The sequence below is a fragment of the Canis lupus genome, chromosome 17, assembly GCF_011100685.1.
Source record: "Canis lupus familiaris isolate Mischka breed German Shepherd chromosome 17, alternate assembly UU_Cfam_GSD_1.0, whole genome shotgun sequence".
Lineage (NCBI taxonomy): Eukaryota > Metazoa > Chordata > Mammalia > Carnivora > Canidae > Canis > Canis lupus.
The window spans coordinates 58,995,143-59,008,728 of NC_049238.1; the positions used below are offsets into that span (position 1 = coordinate 58,995,143).

The 13,586-nt window shown below is 42.2% G+C and overlaps 1 long non-coding RNA gene across 1 annotated transcript in view; it reads right to left on the bottom strand.

The window, feature by feature from the left end:
- Nucleotides 1-276: 276 nt before the first annotated feature.
- The window catches only part of LOC111090704, a 37,950-nt gene continuing 24,640 nt past the window's right edge, over nucleotides 277-13,586 (bottom strand). The window contains exons 3-4 of the long non-coding RNA XR_005372705.1: nucleotides 2,603-2,905; nucleotides 277-2,335 (exon numbers count right to left, since the gene is read on the bottom strand). This is a non-coding gene — a long non-coding RNA (uncharacterized LOC111090704). The remainder of the gene's footprint in view (nucleotides 2,336-2,602; nucleotides 2,906-13,586) is intronic.

A 13,586-nucleotide genomic window follows, 5' to 3' on the forward strand; every position in this document is an offset into this window, starting at 1 on the left:
CCTCAGGAATATATGTCCAAAGTCAGTCTATGTTGTGAAATTTGGGGGTTGGAAGTTGCTTCCTACCCCCTGAATCCTGCTCACTGCCCCCCAAAACTCTCTCATTTCTTGGCTCTTATCTGCTTGGGGTTTTCCAGAAGACCTGGTCTCCCATTGTTTTGTTTTGTTTTTTTTAAATTAACGATTTTATTTTTTATTTATTTTTTTTAAGTTTTTTTTTTTAATTTTTATTTATTTATGATAGTCACACACACACACACACAGAGAGGCAGAGACACAGGCAGAGGGAGAAGCAGGCTCCATGTAGGGAGCCCGACGTGGGATTCGATCCAGGGTCTCGAGGATCGCGCCCTGGGCCAAAGGCAGGCGCTAAACTGCTGCGCCACCCAGGGATCCCGGTCTCCCATTGCTAAAGCAAGGATAACTAAGGATTGAATGATGTCATGTTTGCACTTACAGGATTTAGTACAGAGCCTGGCACATAAAGTGTCAGGAAATACTTGTTGGTGTTGCGAGTACTGTCAATCTGTTGTTAGGAGGCAGAGATGCCTGGAAAGAGGAATGCTTTAACCTTGACTCCTGGGGCAAAGGAAGGCTTTTTGAGAAGCTGCTCAGTCAGGGTGGGAACACACAGGAAGCAATAGGCAAAAAGGTGTCAGGAGACTGAGAGCTTCAGAAACACACTGTCAATAAGTCTGCACCAGCATTGCTGTTCTAACTGAAGCAGTACCGTATCTACAAGTACCAAGGTGTGGTCTTAGGCTCTGACTTTGTTGGCATTTTATCCTGCTGAATTATTCACCAGGTCATCAGGTAGCACATCTGTTCTTCTTCTCCAGCCACTACTTTCCACCTCTCACAGCCCCTTGCAAACCTCACTTATAATTTAGACTTCAGTAAAACCCAACTCCTTGTGGTTCTCCAAGGACACCTGTAGTTATTGCCTCAACATCTTTGCTGTGCTATTCCCTTCCCTGCCCCTGCATCTGGCTGTCTTCCACTCATCCTTCAAAACTCAGCCTAGGTGTTATCTTCCCCAAAAACCTTCTTAATCATTCTTTCCAAACTGAGCACTGAGCCTTCCTCTGTGTGACCACAACACTGTACTTACTAATTTTATAGCACTTAGCACTTTTAATAACATGATCTGTTTACACGCTATCTCCCACTAGGTTTTAAACTCTTCCAGCAAAATATCTTACCTGTCACTCTCCAGCCCCAGCACAGTGGCTGCCACATGGTAGTTGCTCACCAAATATGGCAGTATATATATTTATAGGACAAAGACAAAAAACAACAACAACAACAACAACATGCATTTGGGAACAAAGAATGGGGAATAAATAGCCAAGAGATTTTCATATATGTTTGGAAATAATAAAGACAAGAAAGACCAAACTTTCTCTTGTTATTTGAAAAGATTTCACAAAAAAAGGTAGTTGCTTATAGCCATTTGGAAGAAAATGAGAGACAGAGCGCATTTCAGCAGTAGGTGTGGAGTGGAGGGGTAGTTGTGGGAGAGGAAAGGAAGAAGAAAGGAAAAGAGTCAACAGGGCTTGAGAGGGAGAAAGAAGTCCAGCCTTACTCATGGGGGTGGGGGTGGGGTATCTTAGCAACTTCAGTGTCCATTACTCTCTCCCTGCAGAACACATGTAAAAGAAAGTGGCACATGACATGTGGAAGGAAGTCAGTTGGATCTACATTAGAGTGTTGCTTCTTGTCAGTTGTATAATCCTGGACAAGGTGCTTGAATTTTCTGGGCCTCCATTTCCTCACCTACAAAACTGGGTGAGAATACCCACTACACAGGGAAGTACTGGTGTGAAAATGAAATGAAATAATATTTGAAAGTGCTTAGTTAGCACAGAATCTGATCTTTTTGGTCAGATTTTGCTGCAACAACAAAGAAGCCCCAAATCTCGGTGGTTTACAACTATAAACATTTCTTTCTTGCGGACTGGACTCCACTGGTTTCCCACTTGGCTTCTCATTCAGTAGCTCATGAGGGAGGAGCAGCCACTTTCTAAGGCAAGCTGTTCTCACAGTAGAGAACGACTCCGAAGGGGACAAAGCCAAGCTATGCCAGTACATCTAAATCTTAACTCTGACATGTCTGCTCATGTGACACCTATCAAAGTAAGTCCCATGGCCCAGCCCAAAGCCAGCGGGTGGGATGTCACCTGCAGAGAAGCATGGCAAACACAGGGGAACCACATAATTGTCAACAAATGAAGCAGCCTACCACACACGGCCTTCCACTGGCCACTGCCTTTGAGTCAGAAGATTCACAGGTACTTGGGAAATGCAAGCAGTCTTAGAGAAGGATGGAGATGTACTGTCCAAGGAGACAAAAGAAAAAACATGGCTATGTCCAAACCTATTTCCACTCCAACCCCACCCCTATGCCATCCCTTTCTCCACTCACCTGCTTCATTGTTCCGAATTCCCAGCTAGGGTAAAGAGTGGAAAAAAGAACCAACTGTTTGAAGGGGTTTATGATAATATGTCATCTGTTAAGATCCCTCATTTCTTACTTCTCTTCCCCTCATTCACTTCCTACCAGGCAAGCTGGCCTCCATGAATCCACTAAGCATGTTCTCACCTCTGGGCCTTTGCACTTGTTAGTCCATTTTCCTAGAATATACTTCCTAAGTGTCTGTATGACCTGCTCTGTTACTTCTTCAGGTCTCTGCTCAAATGCCATCTTGTTGGAGAGGCCTTCTGTATCAGTCTACTTGGGATCCCACAGTGAAATACCAGATAGATGGGATGGGTTAAGCAACAGAAATGTATTTTCCCACAGTTCTGGAGGCTGAAGGTCAAGATCACAGTGCCAGCATGCTTGGGCTCCAGCAAAAGTTCTTTTCCTAGTTAGCAGATGGTTGCCTTCTCCGTGTGACCTCGCCTGAAAGAGAGAGGAAGAGTGTAAGCTCTCTAAAGTTTCTTCTTGCAAAGGCCCTAATCCCATCAGACCAGGTCCCTGCCCTCATGGCCAATTTATCTACCAAAGGCCCCATCTCCAAATACCAGCACATTGGGTATGGGACCAACACATGGGTTTGCAGGGACACAAACATTTAGTTCACAACACCTTCCCTGATCAACCTCAGTAAAATAACAAACTTCTTCCCAACCATCCACCCACCCCCCTTTCCCCTTACTCTGATTTACTTTTTTTCTCCATAGCATTTATCACAATATGACTTATTATATGTTTACTTATTTTTTTTGTTACTTATTATCTATCTTCCTCTTTTAGAATATAAGCTCTATGAGAGCAGGGATTGTTCACTGCTACATCTTTAGAACAGTGAGTGACTCACAACAGCTAGTCATTCAATATTTGTTGAATTAATTCCTTGGGTAAATATATGCTGTAACTTTATATAAATTAATCTAATTTAATCCTCATGGAAACTATATAAATATATATATATGGTATTTTTGAGCCTCATTTAATGGTGGGAATATTTACAGAGAGTTAAAAATAACTTGCCCGGGGTCACACAGCTTGGGGCTGCCAACACTACCACACTCCACAAGGAGACAGGCCCTTTAAGCTGCAGCTGAGACACGACAGTGCTTCTTCTGCTTTCCAGGACCAGAATGACAGCATGGAGAGGGTCTCCTATACCCTATGGGCCAACAGAGCCTCATTCCCTGGCCACTCTGTTTCCCAGGGATGGTGATGGGTAGAGAACAGAGTAGCCTCCACTGGCAGGTTGGTGTTGGGGAGAAAGTAGAAGGGGGCCACTGTTCACTGTGTGTGACAATGACCAGCAGGAAGAGGATGAGCTTGGAGCACATTAGCAACACTTTTTTAATGCTTCCTCATAATTTCTTCTGTGTGCAGCATCTCTAATAATATGCCACAGCCTGTATTATCTCCTCAGAGTTTCCCTCCCTTCCTCTCTTGCTCCACATAGCTTCCCTCCTGCTCAGGCCCAAGAATGTTGTCCAGCACTAAAGGCCTTAAAGAGGCTGCATTTGTCTTTGACCCTCTCTGAACATGCTCACTTCTGGATGCAGAGGGAGACCCAAGTACTCCCCAGCCAATGATGGCCTTTTTTAAGGCTGACACATGGTTGCTTCATCCTCCATTGTCACTGGTGGCAAGAAATTGTGTTCATCCCTCCCTCTCCATGCTCCTTTTCCTTAGGGCCTTTCCCTTGTTAGATGCCACCAATAGAGAACTATAGAAATAGGAAATCACCATTATTCAACTATAAATAAATTTGATATGGATTTATTGAATACCACCATGATACTTCCTAAGTATCCACAGAGCTCACAGTGCAACAGCCCCCACCAGAGAGCCCCATGCCTTTCCTTGGATGTCATTCTATGGGGAGCTGCCCACCTGGTCCATGCACAGAGACCACTAAAATGACCAGATGCACATGCGAGATCACTTTGTCTCTCATGCTGATTCTTCACCTTCATTGAACTTGCAGGGCCAAGGGAGCCTGCAGAAGCAGTAATCACCCAGAACCAGCACCTCTCCCCAGTGGGTCCTTTCAAGGGCCTCAGAGTGGCCATGTCCCTCTCTTCCTCTGTCAACTGTTCTTTGACCCTCTAGAACACTATTTTCTGAGCTGCAAATTACAACTCATTAGTGTGTCATGAAATCAATTGAGTGGGCTGCCATCTCCATTTTTAATAAAAGAAAAGAAAAAAGAAAATATCAGTGTGCATTGCATAAAGGGTAAACGTTTTGCAAAATTTTGTTTTAGTTAAGTACTCTGTGTGTGTGTGTGTGTGTGTGTGTGTGTGTGTGTGTGTGTGTTGAGTATTCTGGGTTGAGTATTAAGTGTATTTTTTTGCTGGGCTTATGACACAATATGCTCATAAAAGAACAGTAACTATTACAGGCTGCAGCAGAGGATCTTCCAAAGCCAAGACTGATGCTACCCACTCAATAAGTGCAAGCTGGGGGTTCCTGAATTGTGGGCTATGAACTCTGTGGGGGGTTCCTTGCCATCTCTTCTCAGGGGTGTCAATGCATCTGCAGAGGGATTTGATTCACAAGTGAGCCTGAGCGGAGGGTTCAACAGTCTCAGAAGAGGAGAATCCTGGATGCTGAGTGCAAGGATAATGCTAAGGGGCTAGAGGCAGCAGCAAAAACAGGGAGTCTGGTGCAAAATAAGATAAAAATCCAAAGAGGAAGGTATAAGTCAGGCTTTCAGCATCTAGTGAATGTTAATACAAAGTACCATGTTAGGCACCATGGGGCATCCAAGAAATAAGAAATGCTCTGACTTTTATGAACCCATAGCACAACAGAGTTGAAAGCTAGGCAGATCTGAACAGTATAGGCAACATGTGCAAAATAGTATGTTAATTAAGAGTAGACTGGCAACTGAGATATCCTTCAGTAAGTGAGTGGATAAATGAACTGTGGCACCTTCAGGCAATGGAATATTACTCAGCACTAAAAAATAAATGAGCTACCAAGCCATAAAAAGACAGGAAGGAAACTTAAATGCATATTACTAAGTGACAGAAGCCAAATGAAAAGGCTACATATTGTATGATTCCAACTAATGACATTCTGGAAAAGGCAAACTATGGAGATGGTAAAAAGATCAGTGGTTGGTGAGGGGAGACAAAGGTAAATAGGTGGGGCACAGAGGATGTTTAGGGCAGTGAAAATAGTCTGTATGACATTATAATGATGGATATATGTCATTATACATTTGTTCAAACCTACAGTACATACAACACCAAGAGTGACCCTAATATAAACTAAGGACTTTGGGTGACATGATGTGTCAATATAGTTTCATCAGTTATAAAAAATGTATTGCTCCAGTGGAAGGTGTCAATAATGGGGGAGGCTAAGCATGTGTGGGGGCAAGAAGTACGTGGGAACTTGCTGTACCTACCACTCAATTCTGCCGCGCATTAAACACTGCTCTAAAAAATAAAGTCTATATTTTAAAAAGAAAAAGAAGGAGACCTCTTGGTTATAAACTATAGAGTGCTGGAAACAGAGTGTGTAGGCAGGAGGGATTTGAGCAAGGCTCTGAGGGATGTAGAGTTTGAATGGAGGGAAGGAAGGGCATTGGAGATCCAGGGAAAATGGAGCCAAGGCTGGGTGCCACTAGTCAGTGTGATGGGTTCTTGAGATTATGCTGACATTACTGTAGCTGGAACACATAGATTTTTTTTAAAGATTTTATTTATTTCTTTATTCATCACACACACACACACACACACACACACACACACACACAGAGGCAGAGACACAGGCAGAGGGAGAAGCAAGCTCCCTGCAGGGATCCTGACATGGGATTTGATCCTGGGTCTCCAGGATCACACCCTGGGCTGAAGGCGGCGCTAAACCACTGAGCCACCTGGGCTGCCCCAGAACACAGAGATTCTGAGTAGAGGCTGGCTTCAATAGGGTGAGGCAAGATTATGGGAGGTCAAGGAAATGGATTTGATATTGTAAATAAGATAAAAATCTAATATAACCCAAATGTCAGCTGCAGGAACACCGACCACTTGAAATCCAGATAAGATTGACTTGAATCTCTATTCTACATCCTGTGGAAAATTCAATGCTCTCCCCAACACGTCTACACCTTCACAGAGCTGTGGTCTCTGCTGGTTCCAGGATTAGTTCAGTTTATCAATGTTCACCTCCCAGCACATGTGGCCCCTCTTCTCACCCAGAAGTGAAAACTCGGTCCGTTCCCTTGATTGATTCACACCCCCTACAAATCCTACAAGGCCTTTGCTGACATTTTGAGGAAAATGAAGAAAGGATTTACCTTATAGCAATGCTAATGAATTACAATTTAATAGTAAAAAGTCCCTGTTCTTAAAAGGTTCCTCTGCAATTTCCCCTGAAACCCCAGGTTTCTCCCATCTAAATTGCTGAGCTGCTCCTCATACAGCCCTTTCCTCCCTCCCCCAGGCCCTGCTCCTGTCTCACACAGAGCAGTTTGGTGATACTTGGGTCTTCTTGTTTCCTGCCCACCTCATGATCCTGCTTTCCATCCCCAAGTCTATCCAGGGATTTTCTTAAATAAAGTTGTTTCCTTCCTTTTTTTTTTTTTTTAAATACTTTATTTATTTATTCATGAGAGGCAGAGAGAGACAGAGAGAGGCAGAGGGAGAAGCAGGCTCCATGTAGGGAGCCTGACATGGGACTTGATCCCAGGACTCCAGGATCACACCCTGGACCGAAGGCAGGTGCTAAACCGCTGAGCCACCCAGGGATCCCCAGTTGTTTCCTTCCTAACAGAAATTCTTATACCAGCTATTAAGATTTTTGTAAATCTGCTTCATAAGAAATGCTTCATAAGAAATGTTATAGGCAGGTATAAACACCAGCCTAAGAGGTAGAGAAACTGAATGCAGAGGACAAATAGGAGAAAGGACACAAAAAAGAGGGTGTGAAGATGATTTTGAAGTTTAAAACATTGTCAAAGGAAGGAAAAGAAATGGAGGTTAAGGAAACCCACCCAAGTCACATTTATTTTCCAGAATTTTCAGAGTTGGTTCTTTGAACTTCCACAACGAGACTGGCAGGAAGAAAGAATTTGGAGAAGGGAGTCACGCTGACACGTGGATGTTGAACTTCCAGCCAAAAGGTAAAATGAGACATCTGAATCCTGCTTGTAATCTGCAGTATGATCTCATTTAAAACACTTCCTGTTCTGGGCTTCAGTTTCCTTATCTGTACAGTAAGAAAGTCAGACTAGAGATCTCCTTTCGCATAAACTCCATAATCAGACCTTAACCTTATGTTTACAGTTTATTTGGTTTGATTGCTTTTGCAGGCTTCTTATTAAGAACAGAAGGAGGCATGCGAGAGGTCTACAATTGTGAAGTGGGGAGAATGGGGACTTCTGAAAACATGTGGCACTTAAGAGTCTGGGAATGTTGGCACATTAGCTAAAATGTTGTGTACTTATTCTGGTAGAGCTGTACTTTAATAGAAGATAATGATCCTCAGCAGAAGTGGACACCCACATTCTGAAGCTCAGCTCCTCAGGCTTATAGAAAGCTGGGAAAGGTGGTACACACTGTCACAAATAGGCCTATCATTCTAATGTCACTAACCTCACTTCAACTTCACACATCAAGAAGGGAAAAACCCAATCACTGAATTGTTAGTCTTGAAAATCCTAACCTCTAAACGGTTTCTCAAAGTATGTGCAGTTAGTCCAAAAGGTGCTCAAAAACCAAAGAGAACCTTTAATCAAATGTTCTCAGGAAGCACAATCTACCATTTAATTCTTTCTCAGCTAAACACAGTGGAGAAATGTTCTCACCCTTAAAATCCATAAGAATTATCTGCAGTGCTTGGAAGAAATGTAGTCACTCTGATGAAGTGCACATTGTATTTAGAGCACACATCTTACCTGTCTTAATTTGGGCTGCTGTAACAAATACTATAACCTGGGTAGTTTGTCAACAACAGAAATTTATCTCCCGTAGTTCTGGAAGTCAGGGATCGGTGCTCAGGTTCTGATGAAAGCCCTCCTCCGGGCTGCAGACAGCTGATTTGGCCTTGTATACTCAAGTGGCAGAAAGAGAGCTAGGTAGCTCTCTAGCCTGTTCTCAGAAGAACAATAATGCCATTCATGAAGGCTCCAGCCTCATGACCTAATTATCTTCCAGATGCCTCCCCTCCAGATATTGTCACATGGGGATTAAGATTTTAATGTATGGATTTTGAGGGGACATGCTCAGTCCATTTCACCAACTCTTTTCCCTCCTTCCTAACAGAATCCTGATCATGATCAGATAATCCTCATCACAGCCACTGGTGTCATTCATTAGGCTATTCAGAGTAAACCCAAATCATATTCAAATCATATTTTGAGAAATTCAGCTTTAAATCTATGGCAAACAACCCAGCTGTATGGGGAAAACCATGTTTCCATGAGATTGATGATCTCAATGGATTCAGGTGGATACCTCATGTGCCTTGTGCTTACCAGATTTGACTGTCAATCTAGCCTTTGTACGAAACTCAACATATCCTCTACACTTAAAAATTTCTCTTCTTTAAAGTTATTTATGATGGCTTAACATCCTAGGAACTAAATAGCTGGAAATGTTGGTTATAGATGTATTTTTTTCATTCTATCCTTCCAGGGTAATGTGGGAGGATTTCCTGAATTCCACACTACATCATGGAGAAAGTGCACAGTAGTAAAGTTATTTTAGAATCTCAAGACTCTCTAGGGGCTAATCCAATCACTCAGTCCCCATCTATTGATCTAAATAACCTCAAAGAACAGTGAATACTGCAGCTGTTCTTGCTTGGTAGGATCACAGAGCCTAACTTCCTCTCCTAAGCAAACAAAGGCCAAGGATTCTGACCTGTGTGGTCCTTATACAGCTTGAGCTGGCAAGGGAGGGAGGCAGCTGCAGCTGGGAGCATTGAGTAAATGGGGAATTGAGGTCAGCATTTGGGGGCGAAAAAGGGCCCAAGACTCAGAGGCAGTCCAATAAAATGTCCACAGTAGTCTAGAAAGAAAGACGAGGCAAAGAGACTGCAACCTGAATCAATACCAGAGAGAGTAAATGAGAGATTGAGATGGAGTCTCTCTTTTAGGGGAACCTGTGGTTTCCCACATGTGTGAGGAAAAATAATTCTTGTGTGATGCCTCTCCTCTCATTACTTCATTCTTAACACTTCTGATCACCACATGTGGCAGGTGAGGGGTTTCCCACACCAAGTAATTCTGTGACATCAGTTAGGTATCCTACAATTTAACTCAACTGTGACACTATCCACCTGGACATGGCATCGTATTCCACAGGTTAAAGGCACAGTCTTACAAGATTACCCCCACCACCACCACCATACCAATCACAAGCCCACATTGATACCTATGTTTCTGGATGACCAGCTGTAAATCAGGGGTTCTCACAATCCGCTTCTTGGGTTCAATTAATTTGCTACAGTGGCTCACAGAATGCAGGAAAACATTCTACTTACTCGATTACCAGCTTATTATAAGAGGATATAACTCAGGAACAGCCAGATGGAAGAGATATGTTAAAGTCATGAGACAAGGAGGCCTTTAGGCTGAGGTGGCTCTAATGCCTTGTAGTCTACAGAAGCAAAGTAAGCAAATGGGAACCTAAGCAGGAGTCAATTCCGATAAATGCCTTAAGATTAAGAACAACCAATCACAAACAGCCAACTTGGCTTTCCCAAATTATCATCCCACACCTTAAGCTATAGCTAATCAAAGAATTTCCTTGCTTGGCTTCCTAGTCTTCTCTATAGAAAGCTTGTCCTTAGCTCCTAATGGAGGAGCACTCCTGACCAATTCTGGTTTGGTATTGCCCAATTTGATGTTTGTTCAAATAAACCCTGAAAAATGTTAATATGACTTAGTTTATCTTTTAACAGATGGTTAGGACAAGGAATGTGGGAAAAGGCATGGGGCTTCCATGTACTCTTCAGGCACTACAACCACCCCACTCCTCATATGTTTACCAACCCAGAAGTTCTCTGAATGCTGTCCTTTGGTTTTATAGAGGCTTCTTTACATAGACATACTTGATCAAATCATTGGCCATTGGTGATTGATTTAAATCCCAGTCCTTCTCCCCTACATCAGGTAGGTGAGTGGAGGGAAAAATTTCAATTGCCTGGTTGGTTTCCAGGCCCCATCCTCAGGAGTTTCCCAGAAGTCACTTCATTAACACAAACTCAGGTGTGGTTCAAAGAGGTTTGTTATGAATTTTTAAAAGACACCTTTGTCATACTATCACTTAGGAAATCCCAAGGGTTTTAGAGACTCTGCACCAGACATGGCAAAGACCAAATATACATTTTTATTATAAGCCATAATATTATACCACAGAAAATGAAGAACTGTTGATAGCATTAAGCCAATTTGTTGCAGAGAAAGGGATACCATAACCTGCTTAGTAAATGCATTTGTCTCCCCCCAAACTGGTAAGAAGTAAAGATTCAAATCTTCTGTGTGGTATATATGAAAGATGGCAATCTTGCTGGAAGGAGGCAGAAGGCAGAGATAGGAGATCACTTTAAAACTCCAAATGACCCTCAGTAATGCACTATATTATCCTGCCACATCATGGAGGAGAACCAGCTCTATCTCCAGGGGGATTACCATATTTTACTGCTTTGTAGCACCACACTATGGTGAATTTACATCTCTACCAGTTGAATCCAGTTGAGCTAAGCTACTTATCAAATGACTCGCTTTGACTTAGAAAGCAGGAAATAAAACCAGGACTATCCCTATGTAGAGGCAAGGTCAACAGGCATCTCTATAGACATGGCATGGGGAAACAAGGGAATTAATTTCATCCTTTTCAAATGTCTTACTTTAGACCATTATTCTTTTGCAATGAAAATAATGAAGAAGATACTATTGTCCTTCCTTGGTATCCTCTTTTCATAAAGTCTCTCTTGAAATTCTTCCTTCCCTAAGACCTACAATCCCACCAGTGGAGACTTGTTCCTTTGAATTAAGTATTGCCCTCTCTTGCCCAAAGTTTAAAATGTAAATACCTCTGGGAGAAGTAACACATTACATCCCTATTACTTTTGTATAAATGCATTTAACCCAGGTTTTCCTCTTAGTAGAAAGGCCTGAGCTCCTCTAGGGCCTGAGAAATATGAAAGAGGAACACAGAACGAGGCCTGGAGAAGAACAGAATGTATGGGGTAGGTGAGAATGGTGTTCAAGTACACACTGGCCTCTGTCCCAATCTTACTGAGGTCTGGCCGTGAATAAAACCAATAATAATTGCAGTCACTTTTATTGCTCATTTTGTGAGACTCGTTCCTTCTTGGTAAAACTCCTTTACTTGAAGCTATTATCCCTTTGTAATTAAAACAATATATTGTAATCTCCACTTGGGATTCCTTTGTAATGGCGTGGATAATATGCAATGGCACTCTAAAAACTTTTATTTAGTTTCTCTTGAGTCAAAGCAGAAGCTTCCAGCAAAGATTTATTTATCATGGTTAAGTCCAAAGAGTTATCTCAGACAACTCACATGCAAGATATGGGAGCCCTGGGGGAGATTCAAAGCTCTGTTTCTGGTGTGAAGGAGGTGCAAATATACGACCATCTCAGAAGCTGTCACAGAGCCAAATGACATATCACCTGTAGATTTCCTAGAGGAAGATCCAGGCTATGACACAAGTAGGGCAGAGAAGGAGGGCTTCTCCCTTCTAGGCAAAATAATCTTTCCCTTTTTTTTTCTTCTACTAGGAAAAAGTAGTGTCTTTAAAATTACATCTTGTAAAATGAAATTTTGAACTTAAAGAATCCACTGTTCAGTCTTTTTAAGGGGCACCAATGGGGATGGGAGCTCAGAGTCCTTATCTATAAAGTAGATTCATGATGCTGACTTCAGAGGGTAGTTCTGAAATTAGATGAGACTCTGTATGAAGTACTTGGCCAGAGCCACACACAAAAAAGCTGATTCATGGATATTAGTTTCCTTTCCAACTTCTGTTAACTGACTGTAACCCCAGAACTTATTTGGGGGCACTACCATGCCAAAACTCCTATTACATTCCTGACTTCTCCTACTCTGCCCTAAACTCTATTTCTGATAAGGAGATGCCTATTATAGGGAGGGGGGGAAAAGATTTTGATTTCTTAACTGTCCTATAATCATATTTTTCAAAACAAAAAATTGGTTTGATGTCACCATATGGGTGATAGGCAGTTTTTTTTCCTCCTTCAGATATGTTAACTTATTTATATGAAAAGTCTTCCAAAGGCAAAATGATTAAGCCACATTCAGTATATATTCAAAAAACTATCATTTTGAAGAATGACATTACATTTTTTTAAAAAAGCATATTCAGAAAAAAACAAAGTCCTTGATTGACATTGGGACTGTATGAGACAGCACAGTCATCACAGACACCCTTCTTCATTTGCTAATCACTAAGGATTGTGAGTGTTGGATGCCAGCAATGCTAGGTCCCCAGCGCCTGCCATGGGTTGACCTTTCTTTGCCAAGCAGCTGGGGACACTTTGGCCCTTGGCCATGTCCGCTGCCATTTCCTCAGACCCACAGATCTTGTGACATACACTCTGAGTGTTACTGAGCTGACATGCCTGGAAAGTGGTCAGTATTCAAGTGATGGGAATGAAGAGAAAAATCCTCCAAAAATAGGAACATAAACAGATGCAATGTTGAGAAATAAGTCAAATTGCTGTGTCATTATTTTGTTTTCGGTGGTTTAATGCTATAGCTCGTTTTTATGTTACGTCTTACACTCCTTAGTGAAGGTAGAAAGACTGGTTATTCCCATTCTCTTCTCCCCTACCTTTCCTACCGTCTCAGATATAAACTGCTTAAGGACAAGGACTGCATCTTCCAATAAATAATTCAGCTGGAAAATACTCATTCAGTGAAAGACATAATTACATCACCCATAAATTTGACCCCCAGTCCAGGCTGGGGGACCTGTGTAGTCATCTCCCCTTGGTTAGCACTGTCCTTCAGAGAGCTAATCGCCGAATCCACAAAGAATTCTCTACAGCTGCTTTCTCTTCCTCAGATGGAATGGCACCAGCTTGACAAGACTAAGAAGCACAGTGGTATCCATCTTG